Source organism: Dermacentor silvarum, chromosome 3 (genome assembly GCF_013339745.2).
Source record: "Dermacentor silvarum isolate Dsil-2018 chromosome 3, BIME_Dsil_1.4, whole genome shotgun sequence".
Taxonomy (NCBI): Eukaryota; Metazoa; Arthropoda; class Arachnida; order Ixodida; family Ixodidae; genus Dermacentor; species Dermacentor silvarum.
This window is the reverse complement of record NC_051156.1, coordinates 97,830,893-97,843,141: the sequence shown is the minus strand read 5'-3', so window position 1 is coordinate 97,843,141 and position 12,249 is coordinate 97,830,893.

The following is a 12,249-nucleotide window of genomic DNA, read 5'->3' as shown; positions in this document are numbered from 1 at the left end:
CACCCGCCAGGCAACCAAGAAAGCTCTCGCCCAGCCCAAAGGGTAGGGCGATCCGATGGTTTACATCTGAGGAAGAGGAATCGGAACTTTGCAACCAAGTGAAGTCGCGATCGCCAAGCCGACGCAGGACTCCGTCACCCAACGATCGAAGTAGAGTCCGAGCACGCTCCAAGACACCGCCTCCACCCCGATGCGGATCGAGCTCAACGTCCAGGCCTTCACCGACAAACAACAGCCCGAAACATCAAGCAGGCGGATCGCAGCTGCCCACTCGACCCACCACGGAACCGGCGGGACAGAAGTCGACGCCACCTACGAACACGCAGGTAAGCTGGGCAAGGGTCGCGGCTCCCAAGACCACCCCAATAATACAAAGTGAGGAATATCAGAGAATAATCGCAGAAAATAAGCAACTTAAATCCAGTCTTGCTGAACTACAGGCCGAACTCGCAGCATTCAAACAACATCTAGCAACTACGACCCAAAGCCAGAACACACAAAACCAAGCAACACAAATGCACACGGACACGACACAATACGCTACCACTGCGGCGCAACACGGGGAGGGACAGCTACACAACATAGAAACCCAGCTCAAACTTCTCTTTGTGGAAATAGGAAATCTCAAGCAATATGTCGACGACTCCATCAAAGGGGTCAAAAAAACACGGAAACGGGGAAACACAAGCCCCGGAGGCCGCGATCCCAAGGTCTTGTTAACGACTGACACGGAGACAAATTTTGAGAGCTCCTATGATGGCTAAACAAAACACACGCAGTCAAACTAGCACTAGGGATTCCAATCAGTACAAGCACAGATCTATTCCTTAAGTTGGGACTCCACAACACACTGGACGAACTCATAGAAGCGCAACAAACATCCCAGGTGGAACGACTAACCAAAACCAAAACAGGACGGCATATACTACGCAAGCTAGGAATGAATTACCACAATCAATACGGGGAAAAGACGACGATAACGAGAGAAATTCGCGACAAACTCCTAGTAACAAATATACCCAAGAACATGCATCCAGTTTACAACAAGGGCAGACGCACGAGTAGAGCAGAGAAAATGATCCGAAGCTATGGCTCAGACGACAGAGCAGCCTTCGTAGACGCGGCTGAATACACACACAGAAATAGCTACGTGGCAGTAGTCGTAGATCACACCCAAAAACCCCTTACAAGCGTGTCAGTTAATACCAAACATTCCGAGACAGCAGAGGAGGTAGCCATTGCACTAGCATTGGTCTCCACAAATGCTCAATACATAATTAGTGATTCTCAGGCGGCCATTAGAAACTATGCTAAGGGTAGGATCTCTCCTGAGGCGTGTCACATCATCATAGTCAACAAAGCAAAATTCTCTAACGCAGAGAAGAACGGCAGGCAATTGCTCTGGTTCCCAGCGCATACGACTCCAGCAATTCACGCAATCAACCCCAACGAGGTAGCACACCGCGAAGCTCGAGGTCTTACTCGCCGAGCTGAGCAAGGAGTGACTTCCATTGGTCAGGGAAACGCGGAGGAGGAGATCTGGAGAGAAAAAGACAGATTAACAAGATTTAGCGATATTACAAAATTCTATCAAAATCAGAGGCGAATATTACCACCGCCTCACACTAAACTGAACAGAACTGAGTCCGTTGCTTGGAGGCGATTACAAACAGAAACCTATGTGAGTCCCGTGCAGTTAAAGACTTTCTACCCCGTGATATACGCCAGCGATATATGCAAGCTATGCAAGTCTGCTAGAGCCACCCTTCAACACATGTTGTGGGGATGCACAATATATCAAGAAAAAATGGCAGTCTCCCCGGAAAATCTACGGGCGCGGTGATCGGCCACGCTGCTCAGCTCAGAACTCCAAGACCAACTTTGGGCCGTCCAGCGAGCCATGGCTGCCGTGCGGGAGCAACAGCTCCCAGTGGCCATCTAGGCGGCCCCAGGCCCGGGCCTCCCAATCGCCGAATTTAAAATAAAGTTATGTCACTCACTCGCAGTCAAGAGAATCTCGAGTTGTGGCAGTGGAACTGCCGTTCCCTGCACAACGAAGAAGCTGCACTGACACAATTCGTGGAAGCAGCGGCAATTGCGCGAGATCTTATATGCTTGCAAGAAGCCGGCAAACCGAAACGCTCAATAAGAGGATACACACTCCACAAAAACACCGATCACACGGGGACGGCAATATTGGTTAGGAAGGATCTCGAGGTGAGTGACGAAACTATACTGGGCATTGAAATACCGCATCAAATAGCCACGGTATGGCCGGTAAAGCGAGGTCGCCTGAAGAACATCGTAGCAAATGTATACAGCTCGCCACGAGATCACAAGGCGGACTTCACACCAATTATCTTACACATCATGAACACCGCGAAACGAGGCGATAGAGTAGTATTGCTAGGGGATTTCAACACCTGGCACACGGAGTGGGGTTACAGAAGGGACACGGCCAAAGGTACCAGCCTACTGAAGGCAACTCAGACTCACGATCTGATCCTCGTCACGGAGCCTGACTCACCTACCAGACTGGGAAATAGCGTGTCAAGAGATACGGCCCCTGACCTCACTTTCGTAAGCGATGAACGAGGAGTCACTTGGACTAACCTAGACGAGACATTGGGGAGTGACCATTACATTCTCAGTGTCTCCATTCAAACGGCAAAAATAAGACATCCGATCGGCACGGCCCATCTGACAGACTGGAAGAAATTTAGGGAATGCCAAACTGAGGCCCCGAACTTCAACACGATACGAGATTTGACGGGGTATTTACGGGACGCGGCGGAAAAAGCCTCCAGACAATTTCAAACCACACAGAAAAACCCAGTGGTCGACAACCATTTAAGCCATCTTTGGGAAGCAAGAAGAAGCCTGACCAAAAGATGGAAGAAACAGCGACACAACCGAAAGCTTAGAGAGCGCGTCGCACAACTCACGGAGGCAGCCAATGCGTACTCGCAAGAGCTGTGCACTACGAACTGGAGGAATTTCTGCGACTCTCTCCGCGGCACTCTAAGCACGAAGAAAACGTGGGCAATCCTTCGCAGTATGCTCACCCCTGCAACCACGCGGAGAGAAACGACGCTCGCCCTCAGGCGCATAGCTAACAACTACGCAGGCTCAGACGAGGAGCTACTGAACGAGCTCCAAAACACGTACGTGGGAGAAAGGGTGACCCCAACCACCACACAAAGTTATACGGGACCGGCTAATCCCACCCTTGACGAACCGATATCGTCTGCAGAAGTATACGCTGCAGCGCTGTCCTTTAAGAGGAACACGGCGCCCGGACCGGATCGTATCACAAACGCCATAATCAGAAACCTGGGCACCGAAGCTTTAGAGAAACTAACGCAGCTCTTCAACGACACGGTTTGGAAGATAGGAGGGTCCATACCACCTGAATGGAAAGAAGCTGAAATCATTTTAATACCTAAGCCGGGGAAACCAAAATCGCTACAGAACCTCCGACCAATCTCGTTAACCTCTTGCCTTGGCAAACTTTTCGAAAAGGTCATCCAAACACGGCTCGGGAGATACTTAGAGGGCAACGAACTCCTACCAAATTCGATGTACGGTTTCCGACATGGGGTTTCCACGCAGGACGTCTTCCTCCTACTTCCGGACGAGGTTCTCAACCCACCACCCAGAAGCATGAACAGAATCCTGCTTGCCTTGGACCTGCAGAAGGCCTTTGACAACATATCACATGACGCGATACTCACCGGCCTACAAGAAGTAGGCTGTGGGGAGAGGATCTACAGTTACGTGCACAGTTTTCTCAAAGACAGAACGGCGACCATAGGGCTGGGCCACCTACGATCCGACACGATTAACATGGCCAACAAGGGCACTCCACAAGGCTCTATACTCTCCCCACTACTTTTCAACATAGGGATGAGGAAATTGGCTCTAGCGTTGGAGGAAGACCCGGAACTTGGAGTAGCTATCTACGCGGACGACGTCACCCTTTGGGCAACTAAGGGGTCCTACGGGCACAGACAAGACACTCTACAAAGAGCGATCAACACAATTGACGAACACGCGAGAAGGGCAGGCATGAGATGTGCACCAGAAAAATCTGAATTTATTCAAATAAGACCTAAAAACACCCAGCAGACACGCTCCCCCTTCCTCAATCTGGAGATCAACGGAAGCCAGGTCAAACAAGTGCAGGAGCTCCGGGTGCTAGGCATGCAAATTCAGGAGACGGGCAGCGTATCGTCAACGCTAAACAAACTCAAACACACATCCAGGAGCGTATCGAGACTCATAAGAAGAATAGCCCGCAGTAAGGACGGCATGAGGGAGGACGACACCAGGAGACTGGTAGAAGCCTTCATAATCAGCCGCATTACGTACGCTCTGTCATACCAGCTTTCACGCAGATGTGAAGCAGAGCAGGCCAACGTACTCATACGGACTGCCTACAAAGCTGCACTGGGCCTCCCTGACTGCACTGGCACAGAGCGTCTGGAGAGTCTGGGTATTTACAATACGTACGATGAACACGCCGCGGCAGTCTTGATCGCGCAGAGAGAGAGACTCAACTCGACAACCCAAGGTAGAGCTTTACTACAGAGACTTCACTACCCCTTCGCACCCCAATTCTGCGGGGAGGAGACGCACCAAATACCCAGACAAGACAGGGAACGCATACACGTGCACCCAATACCCAAGAACATGCACCCCATGTTTAACGCCGGCCGCAGACGAGCGAGAGCGGTGGCACTCGAACGGTTACGCAACGACCCAAACACTCACTACACAGACGCAACTCCCTACCCCTCGAGGCTGAGAGCATTTGCTGCGGTCGTCACTAGAGGCAACGAAGCAATCACGTCGGCTACGATCCGTACCAAGAGCACGGCCGTGGCCGAAGCGGCGGCCATAGCACTAGCCATACGAGCGGCAGAGGGAAAGAGGCAATCTGCACACGTTCTCACGGATTCTCAAGAAGCTTGCCGACTGTTTCTCAGGGGCGTCCTCCCTCGGAGCGTCCTAGGCATTCTAGGAAACAACCTTCGAGAAGATCACATCATCACATGGTGCCCCGCTCACGAAGGTGTACAGGGAAACGAACGGGCAAACCGCCTGGCTCGAGGACTAATTTTCCGAGCCGCGGACACATCGACCCGGGAGGAATACCTCACACCTACGCTGCCGCGAGATATCCTCGACAGCCAAAGACGCGCAAGGCAGACAATGGCGCCACCCCACTCTAAACTCACACGCTGGCAATCCCAGGACTGGAGACGCCTACAAACGAATACATATCCCAATATACACACACTCAGCAAAATACACCCGTCCCAATACGATGACTGCTGTCCTTGGTGCAGCGATACACCAACCCTCATACATATCACTTGGCACTGCAAACAAGGACCAGCAGAGGGAAACTCACCCCTCGTTACACGCAACGAACTTGAAAGGTCGTGGGAGGCGCGACTCGCCCGGCAGGACCTGGGAAGCCAGCAGGCAACCTTGGACCAAGCCGACCAAGAGCCAGTGGGGCCCTGGAGTAGGGGCTTCACCCGCAAGAACCTCAGTGTGGTGGTAAGTGGTTCTTGAGGGAAAGGGAAAGGTTGGCGCTATCTTCTGCAGCCCTTGAGGGAGCACGGCTCAGCGTCAGTGTGCTATTTTAATAAAATGTTTATTCCTCCTCCTCCACTCCCCGTGAAAGAGCGCGTCCCTCGCGCCCTTTCACTCGCACATACAGCGTTCGGCGGCGCGCGGCGACGATTTCATCTCCATTGACGTCATACGCAACCTCACGGCAACGGCGACGGCGACGACGACGGTGACGGCAGAAATCTGCTTTGGAGTGTCCATATAATTGCTATCGCAATAAAATACGAAACCATGTCTACCAAGGCGAAAATAGAGAGCCAAGTGGGCGCACGTGCCGCCCCATGCTCGGGTACCCAAATCACCCGCACTTGGTTGGATCCTGCCGCCAGTTTCCGGCAGAGGGCTTTCACATTGCTGGCTGCAGTGCGCGCTCTTAGTGGCTGGGATAACTGTTTTAGGGCTTCCAGTGAGTCTGTGTACATGTTGAATTTGCTCTTATCACCTGGTGGGAAGGCTCGCGACATGTCGTTTCCTTCTCGCCCGATGAAAAGCTCTATATAAATGCACTACGCTTCAGTAAGTAACTTAGTCATGACAATGAACTGTACGTGGAGATGAGAATGCTGATGATGATATCTAACAGCCTGGCCAATACAATACACGCTTACATTGTAGCCTGTAGAATGATAAAAATCATGGCACATACGCCGTAAGAGCAGCATGCGGCTGCTGTCCCCAACCGGGCAGCCGAAATAGATGAAGTTGCAGTGGCCAGAGGCACCACGTGACGACCCTGCTATAGTGACGACGATTTCAGGAGACGATGGTTACCACGGGAACCTTGAGTTATTTGGTCAGCACCTGTTTGCCCGGTTAAAGAATATTTTGCTAAATGCCTCCGTTCAGGTTAGCACCATTAGCAAAACAATCCAAAATGGCCGTTCAAGTCTCCTTTAATGTTCTTAACAGGCGGCGAGGTTATAAAACGATAAAGCATCTCGTAGATCAGCCTGCTCAAAAACTCACTACAAGACGAACACTTCTCCGAGCTATGTAACCTCTTAGACCTGCCCTGCCTTGGGAATTGCATCGTCATTTCTCAACTTTGTTCTTTAACATCCTCAGCTGCAATTATTTCCTTCCTTAGCACTCTAGCTATTATGTTACACTGAAGACCACCAGTTACCTTCGCTGAGTCATGCTCATGGCTATGACTGCGACCATCATCCTTTAGTGTTTCCTTCACTTTGTACCCACGTCCGAACCCATTTCAGTGGTTCTTGAGTGGTAATCTTATTTCGCTGGGTCATTGTCACCTTAGGCGGCTCTTTCATGACCTAATTGACACGCATATCATGACAGTTCATGTCATGGACCTATCCTTTATGTTCGTCATACACTCTTGTCATCCTCCAGGTATGTGCTGCCTGCTGTCTTGTCGGGCAGCCATGGCCCACTAGGTATGTGCCCGACTTGGAGATTATGGCACTGCGTATGTGATGCCGGTATGTTGCCCTTCTTGGCCGATCGCCCATAATGGTTGAGCCAATGTGACAAAGGGTACGTACCACAAATATATTGAAGTGATAGCGCCCCATCCGCAACAGACACCTCCGTTGATGGATAACCATAGAAACGAAGTTGCAACTAGGATACTAAGGATATTACGGAGTTTAAAATGAGGTGCATTAGTTACAATTATACTGTGTCGTGGTATTATACAACATTGTGGTTCGCAACGAGATTGCCCCATTGTGTGTATGGGGCGACAATACGGTGTGTCGCTGGACTGCTGCAATGCTAATAACCTTATTAACGACATTCATCATGAGGTTGGCTCTGCCGGAAATCATTTTATTGCGATAGCAATTGTATCGACACTCCAAGCGAATTTATTCCATCGTCTTCCGCGCCTGCGTTGGCGTCGCCGTGAGGTTCCATATATATGAGGTTCCGTGAGGCTCCGTGATCCATGAGGCCAGCTTGCGCACTGGGACACTTCGTTTACAGGAATACGAATTTACCGTTTCTTCTAAAAGCGGCCGACGGCACGCCGACGCTGACTGCCTCTCGCGCATGCCGATTCCAATGAAGGACTGCGATGCGGAGTACTTTACTTCGGTCGCTATATCGCATCATTTGCGCCAGGATTACCTGATTTTAATACCTTCGAGGTCGAGAAACAAAAAGACTTTTGAGCCACTGCTCATTACTGCAAGGAAGTCAGCACGATCCACTCGTTTCTGCGTTCGTGATGGGGTTCTATAAAAAAAATCGTCGGCCCTTCCACTCTGTGACAATGGATGATAAGTGAAGCTTATCACCATCACAACAAACGGAGGGTATACGTAACCGTTCGCAGTGCTGAACGCAGGCAGTTTTTCCTTGATTAAAGACTCCTTACACGTACCGCAAACTCTAAATTCACCAAGCTATTTTCCACTATAGTAGCGTAATGTTCATTCAACACTTCCAAGGCATTGTGTCGCTGTTCGTCGGAACGGATTACACTGATGTACACAACAAGATGTACACAACGAGTTGTTGTCTAACCACAAACGCTTGCGCTCGATGTCTCGACTTTGCTCGGTGGCGTGGTTAGCAGCATCCGCCCACCATTGCCGCTTGCGATTTTTCAAAATAAATTGCTTCAAAATGAAATCTGTCCGCCACGTAAGACAATGAATGACATGGACCAGCGCTGGCGATCATACCCCCATAAGCAATGGCTCATATCTCCGTGAGCGCGGCCTCCCCATTACGATGACAGAAGTGAAATTCTACGCTGTAATGATGAGCGGCAACGGAGCCAGCTGTGGAAGATGACGACGAACGCGGGAGCAATTGCACGAGTGCGTTCGCGCGCAATCAACGTGCAAGCTGTAGAAGAAGACGACGCTCGAGCCATTGCTGCTGGTGATAGTTTCTGTGAACAGACACGGACGCGCAGGCTAGACATAAACAAGCTTCGCTTGTAAAATAACTACTCTGCTACAGGCCCGCGATATCTCCCGGTGGTCCCGGAGAGTCTCCGTGTCCCCATCTTGCGCGCTATGCATGACGATCCATCATCTGGTCATTTGCGATCTGCGCGAACGCTCTAACGCGTTCAAGAAACGTTATACCGGCCTAAAATGCGCCAGACGGCCAACCAGTACGTGTCCAGCTGCAGCGAGTGTCAACTTCACAAGCGTCCGACGAGCACTCCTGGTTGACTACATCCAGTGCCACCCCCAAGCACTCCGTTTGAGAAAGTCGGCATCGACCTTCTCGGTCGATGAAGACTTGCTGGATTGTCGTGTGTGCCGCTCACTTGACACGCTACTGTGAGACAGCTGCGCTGTCATCAGTTATTGCAACCGAAGTATTTTTCGGCTGCGTTTTGTCATTCTCCGACACGGGCCTCCCAGACACATCATCAGCGATCGTGGGCGGCCGTTCACTGCAGACGTGGTCGAAGAGATGCTTCGCCTATGTGCTTCAAGTTTTCGATATATACACCCTGTATCATCCACAAATGGCCTTACGGAACGCACGAACAGAATCCTAACATGCTGTCTGTGTATGTCGCGTCCGATCATAAGAACTGGGACAGCGTAGCGTGCTACTTTTCATTACGTACGCATTCATTACGTCACAGCACGAAACTACGGGCTACTTCGTTCTTCTGTATGCTCGTCCGCCTCGTTATACACTGGACACTATCTTCCCGTTTTCAAGCCACGATGATCTTCGTATATCCGAGACCATCTCTCTTGCTGAAAGAGGCTCGCGACTTGCTTCTTTGCGCACTCTTCTTTCACTAGACGGCTCGAAGCTACGCTGCGACCGCCGTCGCCGGCCCGTGACATATGACTCTGGTGACTTAGCGTGGCTGTGGAAACCAACAAGAAAACGTTGTGTATGTGAAAAACTGCTGGCCCACTATGTTGGACCCTATCGATAATCTTTGTATATTCGAGACAGCCTCTCTTGCTGAAGAGGCCCAACGACTTGCTTCTTAGCGAACTCTTGTTTCCCAAGTGTGTTTCGTAAGGCCATTAAAACTGCGACACAATAAGACAGCTCAAACCTGAAAATGATGTGTAATTTTATTGCACTACCATGACGATCCAACATCTGGTCATTCGCGATCCGCGCGAACGCTCTACCGTGTTCAAGAAAGGTTTTACTGAACTAAAATGCGCCACCCACCCAGGAAAAAGGCTTGAAACATATCCGGTACGGAAAAGTGGTGGCAAAGTCGCTAAGAAAGAGGTTGGCTTTAATTAATAAGCATAAATGAAATTGCCCGTTGGCAGGATTCGAACAGCGGACCCTTAGCACAACAGCTCATGTTTAGTTAGCTTACGTTTACTTCAAGATATACTGCCACTTCGGCACTTCGTCTAATATTCTACTTGTTACTATCGCATTAACTGCTTCGCCTTTATGGAAAAACTGACATTTTCCTTCGGCTCCTTTCAAACTTTCTTATCCTCGAATTGTGCGTCCCAAATATTCGTGTTATCATATTGTAGTGTTAACATAATTTTCGCTTATTATACATATATATTTTACGATATCGGCAGCGCTACTCCTCACAAGACTTGCGAGCGTCTTCCAAATGCGCGCCAAATCAACACAACACATTCAAAGCATGACGCACGTGTAATAATAATCGCTACAAAAAACATCAACGCTATGTCCCAGCACGTCGGAGTCCAGACAGCGCTTGTACTTCCCGGGCGCTGTCTATCTCGCGCAATCAACTCGCCCGCACGCCCTGCGGGATTTGAGCCCACGCCCCAGTGTCTCGGTGCTACTTCTCTTTGGCGTCCTTATCGTCCTTGACGTCCTTGCCAAGTGCGCCGCGAGACGCGCTCTTGTCGAGCTTCGGCTTGTCCTGGGGCGACACCTCCGCTGGCGGGGTCTCCGACTTGTGCGGCTGGGAGACGCTGCCCTTCTTGGAGGCGCCTATCTTCCAGCCAGCGCCAGCCTTGCTCGACGGCCGCCTTTTGGAGGTGCCGGCAGTCATCGTCGATACCGAGCTCTCGCCCGTCTTCTGACCAGCGCTGGTGATCTCGGCCGCGCCCGTGTCCTCCATGTCGTTGGCCGCGGAAGCAACCGATCCGCGCTCGGCGCGCTCGGCGGCCGCCTTCTCGAACACGTCCTTGATGATGTGCACCATTAACTGAAGAAGGTGGAGAGCGCGCGGCACGCGCGTGGGCGTTAGTGTCAATTGTCATAATTCATCGATAAAGGTCCAGAACGCAGTTTTCCAGTACTACAGGAACGTTCAGCACAAGTAATATAATGTTTCCTATTCCGGACTTGACCGGGGACGCAGAGGGTGAGGCACAGAAATAACGGGCGGAGAGGGGGGGGGGAGGGGGAGGGGCACCGGCCCGGTGTGCCACCCCTTCGCTACGCCACTGGAGTCCGTGGCGCGCAGTCGTCGTACCTGACGCTCCGTAAAGCACCTGCCTCATTGTACTGCGTTAAGAGACTTATAGATTTTGGTTATGTGGGCACCAGATTCCCTACTGCGAACCCCGAACAGTGGGCAACCTATGCGCGATCCGCGAGTGCCCAAGGCCGGTAAAACCAAGACAGAAAAGAGCATCCTTCCTGTCTTGGCCAACAAAACGATCCAAATGCGAGACAGGTTCCCGACAGATTCTAACGCTCCGCAAGTGTAATCGGACACGGAGTCGTGCCATATGTCTCCTGTTTCGAGTTTTGCAGACCGCACTTAGAACCACACGCGAGCCTATAATAATAGTCACCTCAACGACGTGCATTATCATCGAGGTTACGCGCGGCAGACGCCTCGGCTTAGGGCACGCTCCGTGTGCGATCGGCAGAATTGCGCATGCCATACGAAAACCCTTTCCAAACGCTACACCCGAAAATTCGCCTCGACCTTGATGTATGCACAAAAATGGACACCTTTGTTACTTTTCCTGTACATGCTATCCTCTGCCTAATTTTAGCCCGCGAAAAGGCAGGTCCAGGCGGCACCTATAGTATTGGACAGCCACGCTGTGACCCACGTAATTATCACAAAATCTAAAACCTGTTCACCTAGAATATAATTGCACAACTGATTCATCCATCTACTAGCCCGTTCAGCAGAGAATAACAATACGTACGACAAGAGCTGCAACGTTGTCGCTTAAACCTGGTACCAGCGTTCTGATAGGAGGATTTCGTTAACGCATTGATGACAAGTTCGTGTCTAACGTCATCCGCACAACAACGTTAATTTAACGCCATTGACTTGGTGTACCTTTGGCAAGATTACACCTTCGGTACTATATAAGGAACACCAACAGATGTCGTTGTCGAAATGCTGGTGCCCAAATGAGAAAAGGTGAAACAGCACCACCGTGCTAGAATTCTCTGTCGTTTTTGCTCAGGAACTTCAACCGAAGTACACTAGAACAAATGAAACAAATTGCTTGCTCCGCAATCACAGCACCGAATTTTATGACGTTTAAGAAGAAAAAGGTATAGAAATGTTAAAGAGAAAGGTATGGATCCCAAGCATTTTAAATAGACCAACTGTAGGAAAGATTTTTTTAGTTAGGGGAATAATTTTTTCCATGCAAATTCTTGAATATCCCAAAATTATACAGAACAATCAATGTTCACAACGCGAACTGGGGAATATAGGTGCAATTA